We start from the raw sequence: 14,337 nt of genomic DNA on the forward strand, positions 1-14,337 counted from the left end.
TTTCAATTTTGGTGCTTGTGATTCATCTGTTTATATTTTCTATTTCTTCCTCTTTCAGTCTAGGAAGTTGTGCTTTTCTAAGAATTTGTTGATTTCTTCCAGGTTGTCCATTTTATTGGTATATAGTTGTTTGTAGTAAACTCTCATGATCCTTTGTATTTCTGCAGTGTCACTTGTTACATCTCTTTTTTCATTTCTAATTCTGTTGATTTCAGTCTTCTCCCTTTTTGTTCTTTATGAGTCTAGCTAATGGTTTATCAATTTTGTTTATCTTCTCAAACAACCAGCTTTTAGTTTTATTGATCTTTGCTATTGTTTCCTTCATTTCTTTTTGATTTATTTCTGCCCTGATCTTTATGATTTCTTTTATTCTGCTAACTTTTCTGTGTTTTTGTTCTTCTTCCTCTAATTGCTTTAGGTGTGAAGTTAGGGTGTTTATTTGAGATGTTTCTTGTTTCTTGAGATAGGATTGTGTTGCTGTAAACCTCTGTCTTAGAATCCCTTTTCTGTATCCCATAGGTTTTGGGTCATCGTGTTTTCATTGTCATTTGTTTTTAGGTATTTTTGATTTCCTCTTTGATTTCTCCAGTAATCTCTTGGTTATTTAGTAGCATATTGTTTAGCCTACATGTATTTGTATTTTTTACAGATTTTTTCCTTTAATTGACATCTAGTCTCATAGCCTTTTGGTTGGAAAAGATACTTGATTTGATTTCAATTTATGTAAATTTACCATTACTTGATTTGTGACCCATGATATGATCTATCCTGGAGAATGTTCCATGAGCACATGAGAAGAAAGTGTATTCTGTTGTTTGTGGATGGAATGTCCTATAAATATCAATTAAGTCTCTCTTGTTCAATTTGTCATTTAAAGCTTGTGTTTCCTAATTTATTTTCATTTTTTTTCAATCTGTCCATCGATGAAAGTGGGGTGTTAATGTCACCTACAATTATTGTGTTTCTGACAATTTCCCCTTTTATAGCTGTTAGCATTTTCCTTATATATTGAGGTGCTCCTATGTTGGGTGCATAAATATTCACAATTTTCATATCTTCTTCTTGGACTGATCCATTGATCATTATGTAGTGTTCTTCTTTGTCTCTTGTAATAGTCTTTATTTGAATGTCTATTTTGTCTGATATGAAAATTGGTACTCCAGCTTTCTTTTGATTTCCATTTGCATAGAATATCTTTTTCCATCCTCTCACTTTCAGTCTGTATGTGCCCATAGGTCTGAAGTGGATTTCCTGTAGACAGCATATACATGGGTCTTGTTTCTGTATCCATTCAGCCCATTTATATCATTTGGTTGGAGCATTTAATCCATTTACATTTAAGGTAATTATCAATATGTATGTTCCTATTACCATTTTCTTAACTGTTTGGGGTTTGTTATTATAGGTCTTTTCCTTCTCTTGGTTTCCTGCTTAGAGAAGTTCCTTTAGTATTTGTTGTAATGTTAGTTTGGTGGTGCTGATGTCTCTCAGCTTTTGCTTGTCTATAAAGGTTTTAATTTCTCCATCAAATCTGAAGGAGATCCTTGCTGGGTAGAGTATTCTTGGTTGTAGGTTTTTCCCTTTCATCCCTTAAAATGTGTCCTACCATTCCCTTCTGGCTTTCAGAGTTTCTGTTGAAAGATCAGCTCTTAACCTTATGGGGATTCCCTTGTATGTTATTCATTGCTTTTCCCTTGCTCCTTTCAATATTTTTTCTTCATATTTAATTTTTGGTAGCTTTATTGTCTTGGCATGTTTCTCCTTGGGTTTATCCTGTATGGGACTCTGCAATTACTTACTTGATTGACCATTTCCTTTCCCATGTTAGGGAAGTTTTCAACTATAATCACTTCAACTATTTTTTCAGTTCCTTTCTTTTTCTCTTCTTCTTTGGGACCCCTATAATTCGAATGTTTGTGCATTTAATGTTTTTCCAGAGGTCACTGAGACAGTCTTCAATTCTTTTCATTCTTTTTTCTTTATTCTGCTCTTTGGTAGTCATTTTCACTGTTTTATTTTTCAGGTTACTTATCCGTTCTTCTGCCTCAGTTATTCTGCTAATGATTCCTTCTAGAGAATTTTTAATTTCATTTATTGTGTTGTTCATCATTGTTTGTTTGCTGTTTAGTTCTTCTAGGTCTTTGTTAAATGTTTCTTGTATATTCTCCATTGTATTTCCAAGATTTGGGGCTAGGTTTACTATCATTACTCTGAATTCTTTTTCAGGTAGACCCCCTATTTCTTCTTCATTTGCTTTGTCTGTTTGGGTTTTATCTTGCTCCTTCATCTGTTTCATATTTCTCTGTCTTCTCATTTTGCTTAACTTACTGACTTTGGGGTCTCCTTTTTACAGGCTACAAGTTTGTAGTTCTCATTGTTTTTGGTGTCTGCCCCAGTAGGTAATGTTGGTTCAGTGGGTTGTGTAGGCTTCCTGGTGGAGGAGACTGGTATCTGTGTTCTGGTGGGTCAGGATGGATCTTGTCTTTCTCCTAGGCAGGACTGCATCTGGTGGTGTATTTTGTCATGTCTGTGAACTTATTATGATTTTAGGCAGACTTTCTCCTAATGGGTAGCGTTGTGTTCCTGTCTTGCTCTTTGTTTGACATGGCGTGTCCAGCACTGCAGCTTGCTGGTCGTTTAGTGGTGCTGGGTCTTAGCGTTGAGATGTATATCTCTGGGAGAGCGCTCACCGATTGATATTACATGGGACTAGGAAGTCTCTGTTGGTCCAATATCCTGAACTCATCTCTCCCACCTCAGAGGTTCAGTCCTGACATCCAGCTGGAGCACCATGACCCTGTCAGCCACACAGCTTCATCATGAAACTTAAATACCAGCTCTTTTCCATTCTCAAGCCAGCTGATTTCCCAACTGGAAGTTACTCCCCAATTTTTTTATCTTTTCAAAAAACCAGCTCTTTGTTTCATTCATCTTTTTTCATATCAGTGTTTAAATTCTTTCCTCTCTGATCTTTATTATTTCCTTCCTTCTGCTGACTTTGGGCCTTTTTTGTTGCTCTTTTCCTTATTCCTTTAAGTGGTAGATTTGGGTGTTTATTTGAGATTTTTCTTATTTCTTGAAGAAGGACAGTGTCATGATAAACTTCCCTCTGCTTTGCTGCATCCCATAGATTTTCAAGTGTTGTGTTTCCATTTTCATTTGTCTTGAGGTATATTCTTATTTTCTTTTTGATTTCTTCATTGACCCATTTTTTAAGTAGTATTTTATTATGTCTCTTAGTATTTGTTATTTTCCCATTTTTCTTTTTGTAATTGATTTCTAGTTTCATACCATGCAGTCAGAAAAAAAATGTTTAATACAATTCCTATCCTCTTAAATTTATTATCTAATTTTTTATTATTCATTTGATAATGTTGTGTATTGCATTACTTCATTAGTGGATATTGAACCATACTTGCACCCCAGGATATATCCAACTTGATCCTCGTGTATTATTATTTTATTGTAGTGTTGATTTCAGTTTGGTAATATTTTGTTGAGGAGATTTTCATGTTTCTTCATCAGTGATATTGCCCCACAATTTATTTTCTGTTATATCCTTGTCTGGTTTTGTTATTAGGGTGATACTGGTCTCATAGAATCATTTTGGAAGCATTCTTTCCTTTGCAATTTTTGAAATAATTTGGAATTGATAGGTTTTAATCTTCTCTTAATATTTGGTAGGATCCACCAGTGAAGCTGTCTGGTCATTGACTTTTGTTTCTTGAGAATATTTTAGTTACTGATTCTGTTTTATTACTTGTAATTTGTCTGTTCATATTTTCTATTTATTTTTGGTTCTGTCTTGGGAGATTTTGCACTTCTAAGAAATTTGTTCAGTCCTTCTAGTTTGTTCATTTTACTGTGTATAATTGTTTGTAGTAGGCCCTTATGATCTTGTGTACTTCTGTGATGTTGCTTGTAACTTCTCTTTCTTTTCTTGTGTTATTGATTTGGGCACTCCCTCTTCATTTCTTGAGGAGTCTGCCTAAAGTTTTATCAATTCTATTTATCTTTTGAAAGAACCAGCTCTTAGTTCATTGATATTTTTTTTGTCTCTGTTTCATTTATTTCTGCTTTGATCTTTATTATTTCTTTCCTTCCACTAACTTAGGGTTTTGTTTTCTAGTTTCTTTAGGTGTGGATTTTGGTTGTTTATTTGAGATTTACCTTGTTTCCTGTGGCAGGATTATATCATTATAAGCTTTCCTTTTAGAACTACTTTTGCTGCCTCCCATAAATTTTGGATTGCTGTGTTTTGTTTTTCATTTTTGTCCAGATATTTAAAATTTTTCTCTTTTATTTCTTTTATGACACATTCATTATTAGCAGTAAGTATATTGTTTAGAGCCTATGTGTTTGTGTTTTTTTTTTCCTTGTAGTTAAAATCCAGTCTCATAGCACTGTGGTCAGAAAAAAATCCTTGATATAATTTCAATTGTAAATTTACTGGGACTTGTTTTGGGGATTACTTTATGATCTATCCTTGAAAATGTTCCATGTGCACTTGAAAAGAATGTGAATTCTATGCTTTTGGAAGGAATATTTTATATACACCAAAAGTATATCTGATGTAATGTGTCACTTAAGGCTAGTGTTTGCTTACTGATTTTCTGTCTGGATGATCTGGCATTTGATACAAATGGCATATTAAATTTCCTTACTCTTATTGTGTTACTGTCTATACATCTTTTTTGTTTTGTGTATTTCTTAACTAGTTACTATGGACATAGATGATTTTACTACTGTTGTCTTTTAGACTTCTGGCTATATTTATAATTGAGTGAAATACTACTTTTATTGTATATTTCATTTTACCAATGAGATTTTTCCTTTTGTACTTTCCATATTTGTAGTTTTGGTGGTTTTTTCTGCTTAAATAAATGCTTTTAATATTTATTGTAAATATGGTCTCATGGTACTGAACTCTTTTAGTTTTTGCTTTTCGGTAAAACCCTTTATCTCTCCTTCAAATTTGAATTATAGGGAGTGTATTCTTGGTTTTTTATTTAATCACTTTAAATATATCACACCACTGTTTTCTGTCCTGCAATTTTTTCTACTGAGAAGTCAGCTTATAGTCTTATGCACCCTTGTATGTAACTAGTTACTTTTTCCTTGCTGCTTTTAATATTTCCCCTTTATCCTTAATTTTTGCCACTTTAAGTACAACGTGTCTTGCTGTGAACTTCATTTGGTTGATATTGATTGGGACTTTCTGTGCTTTCTGGACCTGTTTCCATGTCTGTTTGCATTCCCAGGTTTGGGAAATTTTCAGTAATTGTGTCTTCATATATGTTCTCTGCCCATTTCTCTCTCTCTTCTCTTCCTGAGATCACTATAATGCAAATGCAAATGTCATCCCAGAATCTCCTTAAGATACCATCACTTGTCAATTTTTTTTTTTCTTCTCTGTCTGGGTGCTTTTCATTGCTTTGTCTTCCAGCTCACTAATTTACACTTCTATTTTATCCACTCTACTGTTGAACCCCTTCAGTATATTTTTCAGTTTAGTTATAACTTATTTTTGGTACTTTCTTATGTTTTCTATATCTTTAAGTTCTTGCTGTGTTCATTCATTCTTCTCCTGTGATGAGCAGCATTTGAATTATCATTACTTCTTATCTCTTTATCAGATAGGTTGCCTGTCCTTGTTTAATTAAGGTTTTTTTCTGGGGATTTGTCTTGTTCTTTTCTTTGGAACATATTCCCACATCTCCTCATTTTGCCTGTCTCTTTGTGTTTGCCTATATGTATTAGGCAAAACAGTTCCCTCCCTGGGTGGTCATGTGTAGGAGCTGTTCTGTGTGGCCCAGAGTGCAATCTCCTCTGGCTGAAACAGGAAAGGTGCAGGGCACAACCTTTAAAAGAATGACATAGCTTGCGGACATGACATAAACTGATTAGAACAAACTAGGTCCAAGATGGTGGGCAAGTCAACTTCCACTAGACCTTGAGCCTTAGTGTATGCTCATTGTAGCACATCAGCATGCTAAATGACACACCCACAGGCACCATGACAGTTCTAAAGCCAGCCATAAAAGGTCAAAAAGTGGACAGTGGCCCAATTCCTGGAAATCCCCACGTCTTCTCCAAAATAGCTGGAATACTCCCCCCACTCTTTAGCCTATGAAATTACCTACCCCTATAAAAACTGACAACCCCATATCCTGGTGCCTCTCACCTTCTGAGATGGCCCACACACTACGTAGTGTGTATCTCCCTGAATAAACCTTCTTTCACTTTAGTATGGCATACTCTAGAGTTCTTTCCTGCACAAAGCCAAGAACCCACACTCAGTGGCCATCCCAGGGACTAGTCTGAGACCTGGGATGTGACCATACTCTCTGGCCCCACTTTCTTTCCTGCAACATCTTTCCTGGCACCCTACATCAGGCCTCAAAGGGCATAATCTCAATCCGCCTATTGGGCTATGACTCCCTTCTGAAGAGTGGCTGGGACTTGTCCCGAGCTGGTAGATATTCAAGTAGCCCCTTAGGTGACAGCTTACACCACCTTCAGGATCTGGCAGAGACCAGTTCTCTGACCATGAAGGAGCCCACTGAGGCCAAGGCTTTCCTCCTCTTGATCTTCTTCATTCTCCTATTGTTCTATCTCTTTGGACTCAAGAAGATCCACCTAGATGACCAGACATCCAAATTAAGGCCGTGTAGCAAGTAATTGACAACTTGATTGGGTGTGCTTCCCCTGTGGCTCCTAGAGCCCAAATCCCCCTCCCTACTCATTCTTAGTCCCAGTCTGGTTTTGGGACACCAGAACTGCCTTCAGGGCCCAAATTGAGGGACTCCATGAGTCCTCCTCTAGATTTGCGGCCCAGCCCTCCCCATGTGCTCTTGGGGCTTATGGTCTCATTGCACTCCCGAGTGGATATTGTGGGTGAGCACTTCCCTTGAGACAGTCACAGTCCCTTCCTCCACCAGGAAGCATCTCCATTATGCACGTTCCTAGTCTCACTCAGTATTCCTCCTTATTTCAACCCTCTCATCAACTGTGATATCAAGCTGGGCATTGTGCTCCCTCTTAAGGGTCACATCTCATGCAGAGCCCAGACACTTCTAAGCAGAAGTGTGGGTGAGCACTTCCCTTGTGGGGGTTGTGGGCAGAATTTATCAGTCCCTGAGTGGAAGTAGTGGGTGAACATCTCTCTCAGGGGGCTTTCAAATCTCTCTTAGGAAACATCATGGTTGTACACCTGCCAAAACACCTCTCTATTCTGGGAAGAGTCATGGCTGTAAACCTTCCCTCCTGTCCTGGATTTCACTTATATCCTCCTCTCCTGACTTCTTGGACTGTCTATTGATCCTTGAGCCTCCTTGCCAGCTTTGCCAGCAGGTTGGATGTTGCCTCTTTTATTTCTGTGGAGAAGTAGTCCTCCTCAACATCACAAGGACCATATCCTTGTATTGTTATCACTGCCTTGTAGCACTCCAGCCATACCCTGCAGCTCTATTTGTTTCTCTTTCTTTTGTTTCAATAATAAAGTTAATCTGTTTAGTTGGCTCAGTGCCTAGGTCTCCTCCCTCCTTCTCTGAAAGGTTTAGGCTCTGGGACTCTTGTCACTGTTTCTCCCACTGGCTCCTGTTCCTTTCCTTGACTAATCCAAGGGGCCTCCTCAGGCTAACTGGTCAGGAAGACTTCAGGTGCTCACAGGGACCCTACTGTTGACAATGGAGAATGGCAGGACAAATAACTACCATCTGACCAGGATCCAACAGACTCCTATCTTGTCAAGACATCTCAATAAAAATATGGGGGCAACTACAAACATCTCACTAGGATATATTAGTTAATTGGAGAAAATTTAGACAGGATGGTTTAAAAAAAAGAAATTAATTTTCTTTTGCAGTACTGCATGGCCCCAGTACAAACTAGTGGACCAAGAGATCTAGCTAGAAAATGGGTCATTGAATTACAATACCATCTTGCAGTTAGGCCTATTTTGTAAAAGGAAAAGTAAATTAGGGGAAGTCATACATTCAAATGTTCATGGCCCTTTTCCAAAATCCAGGTCTAAAGAACTCCCACAAGTTGTGCTTTGTTCACTTCCCTTCAAAGTGCTTTCTTCCCCCACAAGAGCCAGATGTTTTAGATGATCCCCTTATGAGTCCACCTCCTTGAGGTCCACAGCCAGGAACACCTACCTCCCTCAGTTCTGAGGGGAACAGTCCTCCAGACCATCTAACCTAATGCCCCATCTGGGCATCCAGAGACCCCAATACCATACCCCTCCAAGTCTGCCCCCTCTTCTCCATCACCAGAAGAGAGTCCCACCAGTACTACTTGTAGTGGGGCTACCTACTGACCTCCTACCACCAAACTCTGTCCCTTAAGGGAAGTGTTGGCTGGTGAAGGAGGAATAATCAGAGTCCACGTCCCTTTTTCTATGGCAGATTTGGCTATTTTCAAAGAGAAATTTGGACGTTTCTCTGAGGACACCAGTCAGTTTTTGGAGGAATTTACCAAAATGACAATGTCTTATGAACATACTTGGGGTGACCTACATGTCCTCCTTTCTACCTGCTGAAGCTTTGAAGAAGAAAGCTGGATACTTGGTGCAGCCCAGGCACATACAGACAAATTGAAACCTGAAATCAAGGACGTATAACCTACTTTACTGGGTGGGGTGGGGGGGATGCAATCCCTGACCAAGACTCCCACTGTGACTACCAACAGGGAAGTAGAGGGATTGAATGCAAGAACCACATGATAACTTGTCTCAGAGAGGGGATGAAAAGGTGTGTTTTTAGGTCTGTCAATTATGACAAAGTCAGAGAAGTAACACAAGAAAAAGATGAGAATCTGGCCTTTTTTAGGGCTGCTTGATGGAGGCCTTTAAAAGATATACCAATATAAATCCCAACACCCACAAAGGGCAAGTCCTAGTAAACATCAATTTTACCACTCATTTGGCCCCAGACATTAGGAGAAAATTATGAATAGCAGCTATATGACTCAAGACCCCCAAGAATCAGCTCATGGATTTGGCCTTCAGAATATTTAACAATAGAGATGGGGTGAAGAGGCAAACAGGATTTGGGGACAATAATGAAAAGCGCAACTTACTGGTGGCAACCCTAACCCCTGCACCACCTCAGAGTTACCTTCCCTTGTGAAAACTCGTAGTGAGGACAGGATCCAGGAAGCCTGGATAAGAGCCACTGTCTCACCAAGAAAACATCTGTTTTAAGTGTGACCAAGAAAGCCACTGGAAAAACTAATGCCCCCGGTATGGGAAAAGTCCAGCAGCACCCTGCCCGACACACAGAAAAGGCCACTGGAAGTGGGACTGCCTCCATTCCTGAAGTGGTCCCCAAACCAATGATGGCTGAAAGGACTGAAGAATGATGGGGCCCTGTATGCTTCCTAGCTCCCAAAGGACAGCTGGTCATTTCTCTGGAGGAGCCTCAGGTAACCCTTGACATGGCAGGTAGAAAAGTTATTTTCTTATTGGATATGGGGGCCACCTACTCTGTGCTGAATGATTTCCTTGACCCTTGTCCTGCCAATCCTGTATGATAATGGAGATTGATGGAAAGCCCAAAACCAAGTGATTCAACCCTCTCCTCAACTGTTTGCTAGGAAATTTTACCCTTGCACATCAGTTTCTGCTCATGTCTATGTGCCTCCCCCATTGTTGGGAAGGGATTGCTCACTAAATTCCACACAATTGTCCAAGCTGGAGATCCCCACGGAGATGGTACCCACCAAGGAAAACAATTGCTCTTGGCTGGAGGAATCTACCTCAGTCCCAAGCAAGAGGTGATATCCATGCCACCACATCTAAGCTTTTAAACTATGGGTTGTTAAACTTGTTCACAGTGCTATAACTAAAGGTCACTTTCTTCTGCATTCCCCTGCACCCAGACTCCCGCTATCTCTTTTCCTTTGAGTGGACAAATACAGACACTGTAATGCCATGAATGCCTCCATTCTGTGTGCTTATAAAATTCAAGTTGAGGGTGCCTAAGGATAAGAATGGAATGGAAAAAAAAAAAAGGCTAGAAATTGTCCTGTTACCTTTAAAAATGGAATCACATGAGGCTGTAGGCAAGCCTCCTCAGATCAAAGGTCTGACTGAGGGCCATATTTTTAAAATTCCTTAAACCCAGGGAGAATCCCCAAAAGTGTTTGTAAACAGAGTTCCAAAATGGGAGCCCACTCGTCAGACTAAGCTAAGATACCTGATAGAAATTTTGGGGCAGACCTTCTCCCCTAAGCTAAATGAGGAAAAATAAAATATTCCAACATAGGGTATATCAGTCCTTCCGTATCACTGAGGTAGCCACACAATTCTTTACAAAAAAGAAAAATACTGTCCTTGTTTTATAAATCTAGTCTTTAAAGGACCAGAGATGTGGCTCCAAAAATAATCTAAAGCGCCCCCAATCATTTTAGCACTCCCAAAGCTTTTCCTATTTATATTAAGAGGCTTGTAAGTATTAAACAAAGGGGAAATAAAGTCATCCTAGGAGGAACTTACATCTGCCTTTGAGATTCAAATGCCCTACCTAGTTTTCTCCAGGAACCCTTATCTCTGCCATCTTTTTTAAAATGAAAATTTTCTCAAGAGGGAGGAGATATGCAGATATATTTATACATATAGCTGATTCACTTTGTTGTACAGCAGAAAGCAGCTATACTCTAATAAAGATGTAAAAAAATGCAAATTTTGAAAAAGGTGGTAAATAATTCAGAACTTGGTAAGGCCAAATAAAAATATTAAGCATCTTTTCCATAAATATTAGTAAAAAAGGTTTAGCCATCTAGGCAAGTGGACTTGATTTGTTCCATCTGCCAGAAACCCAACTTTAATCCAACCTCTTTTGTAGACTGATGGGTTTTACATTGCTGTACATGACTCATGGCTGAAATTTTGGAATGGAAGCTATGAGATCTCTGTGTTTGTTTGTGTGTTCATATGTATCTATATGTGTGCTGTAGATGTATGGTATTGCCAAAAAAATTCATAAAAGAGCTCTATTTAATTGACTTAAAGGAAATTAAGCACTTATATAAATACTCAGAAATAGAAAATAATCTGGCTAGAATGAAATTCAGTTTCATGTCATCTGGAAAATATTCAGTACTGAACAGATATCTGGTATTGAATGTGGCTTAAGCTTGTTGGTTTGATTAATATAGACATGTCAAAAAATATATAGATATGTCTTTAAAGTCATCAATGTTAAGTATAATACTTCTGTTGTACCTAGGTTTACTAAACATTATTATATCTATATACCCAATAGAATACTATTCAGCCATAAAAAAAATGAGATAATGCTATTTGCAGCAACATGGATGGACATTGAAGGTATTATTCTAAGTGAAATGAGTCAGACAAAGACAACTGTAATATGATACCACTTATATGTGGAATCTAAAAAATGATACAAATGAACTTATTTACAAAACAGACCTAGACTCACAAACGTAGAAAACAAACTTATGTTACCAAAGGGGATTGAGAAGGGGGGTGGGGGGAGATAAATTATGAGTTTGGAATTAACATATACATATACACACTAGGACCTACAAACAAAAAGGACCTACTGTATGGTACAGGGAACTATTTTCAGTGTCTTGTAATACCGATAATGGAAAATAATCTGAAAAGAATATGTATATTCATATATATATAAACATGAATCACTTTGCTGTATACTTGAATATACCACAACATTGTAAATTAGCTATAATTCAATTTAAAAAATCTGATAGCCAATGGAATGGACTAGGCATATTGCTATGTTTTTCTTATTTTACTAGTGTGTAAAATACTGAGCATTAAAAAGAAACCATACGCCACAAATATACCACTTAAGCTCACCACATAGAACTAGGAAACCTAGGGCATTATTTTTTTATTTTTATTATTATTATTATTTGTTGCAGTACATGGGCCTCTCACTGTTGTGGTGTCTCCCGTTGTGGAAAGGATACTCACCATCACTAATCATTAAAGAGATGAAAATCAAAACTACAATGAGGTATCACCTCACACTGGTCAGAATGGACATCATCAAAAACTCTACAAACAATTAATGCTAGAGAGGGTGTGGAGGAAAGGGAAGCCTGTTGGGGGGAATGTAAGTTGATAGAGCCACTATGGAGAACAGTATGCAGGTTCTTTAAAAACCTAAAGATAGAACCACCATATGACCCAGGAATCCCACTACTTGGCATATACCTTGAGAAAACCATTATTCAAAAAGAGACATGTACCACAATATGCATTGCAGCACTATTCACAATAACCAGGACATGGAAGCAACCTAAGTGTCCATCGACAGATGAATGGATAAAGAAGATGTGGCAGGCTTCCCTGGTGGCGTAGTGGTTGAGAGTCTGCCTGCTGATGCAGGGGATGCGGGTTCTTGCCCCGGTCCAGGAGGATCCCACATGCAGCTGAGTGGCTGGGCCCGTGAGCCATGGCCGCTTCAGCCTGCGCGTCCGGAGCCTGTGCTCCACAACAGGAGAGGCCACAACAGTGAGAGGCCCGTGTACCACAAAAAAAAAAAAAAAATGTGACACATGTATACAATGGAATATTACTCAGCCATAAAAAGAAACGAAACTGAGTTATTTGTAGTGAGGTGGATGGACTTAGATTCTGTCATACAGAGTGAAGTAAGTCAAAAAGAGAAAAAAGATACCATATGCTAACACACATATATATATATAATCTAATAAAAGAAAAAAAAAGGTTCTGATGAACCTAGTGGCAGTACGGAATAAAGATGCAGATGTAGAGAATGGACTTGAGGACACAGGGAGGGGGAAGGGTAAGCTGGGATGAAGTGAGGGAGTAGCATGGACATATACACACTATCAAATATAAAATAGATAGCTAGTGGGAAGCTGCTGCATAGCACAGGGAGATCAGCTTGGTGGTTTGTGACCACCTTGAGGGGTGGGATAGGGAGGGTAGGAAGGAGACACAAGAGGGAGGGCATATGGGGACATATTTTTATATATAGCTGATTCACTTTGTTATATGGCAGAAACTAACATAACATTGTAAATTATTATACACCAGTAAAGATGTTTTTTAAAAGTAGATAATGAAAATACTAAAAAGGGCTATTGATAGAAATTCAGATTGCTAGAATAATCTGGAAAAAGTTCTAGGAAAAGGGGACTAGAAACTATAAAAAAGAACGATGTAAATTTAGAAAACTCATTTGCTGAGATGAAAGCTGAACTTAAGGCAATAAATAGCAGATTGAATAATGCAGAAGAGGTGATCTGAAAGACAGAATAATGGAAATCACCCAACTAGAACAGCAGACAGAAAGACAAATGGAAAAATAAATAAATAAAGCAAGATAAGAGACCTATGGGATGTGTGTGCCAATCTATGCTCAATAAGTATCCCAGAAGGAGAAGAAAGAGAAAAGAGGATCTCAAATGTATTGGAAGATATTATGGTTGAAAAGTTCCCAAACTTAAAGGGAAACAGACATCCAGTTACAGAAAGCAGGGAGTGTCACAAACAGGATGAGCCCAAACAGACCTACACCCAGACATATTATAATTGAAATGACAAAATTTAAATGTAAAGACAGGATACTAAATTTAGCAAGAGAAAAACAAAGAGTTACTGACAAGAGAACCCCCATAAACCTATCAGCTGATTTCTCTACAGAAACATTGCAGGCCAGAAAGGAGTAGCAAGATATATTCAAAATCCTAAAAGGCAAAAACCTACAACTTAGGATACTCAGTCCAGCAAGATTATCATTTAGAATATGAGAGATCAAGAATTTCTCAGAGGGGCTTCCCTGGTGGTGCAGTGGTTGAGAGTCCACCTGCCAATGCAGGGGACATGGGTTCATGCCCCGGTCTGGGAGGATCCCACATGCCATAGAGTGGCTGGGCCCGTGAGCCATGGCCACTGAGCCTGCACGTCCGGAGCCTGTGCTCCGCAACGGGAGAGGCTGCAACAGTGAGAGGCCCGTGTACCATTAAAAAAAAAAAAAAAAGGAAGAATTCCTCAGAGAAGCAATAACTAAAAATTACAGCAATACTAAACCTGTCCTAAAGGAATATTGAAAGTCTTCTCTAAATAGATAAAAAGCAAAAATATAAAGGAAAGTGTAAATCACCATTGGAAAATAAATCACTTAAGCCAGTACACAGATTTTTTAAAATAAGGATATAAAAATTTTCTGTGAAAGTGAGGATAATCACTATGAACAGCAAAATATAAACATGAGATGTAAAAGAGGGCCTCAAAATCCTAAAATGTGGGGAAGGATAGTAATAAAATGTTGATTTTTTTTTTTCAGAATGTGTTGAGCTTATATGACTACC

The sequence above is a fragment of the Phocoena phocoena genome, unplaced genomic scaffold, assembly GCF_963924675.1.
Source record: "Phocoena phocoena unplaced genomic scaffold, mPhoPho1.1 SCAFFOLD_110, whole genome shotgun sequence".
NCBI classification, from domain to species: domain Eukaryota; kingdom Metazoa; phylum Chordata; class Mammalia; order Artiodactyla; family Phocoenidae; genus Phocoena; species Phocoena phocoena.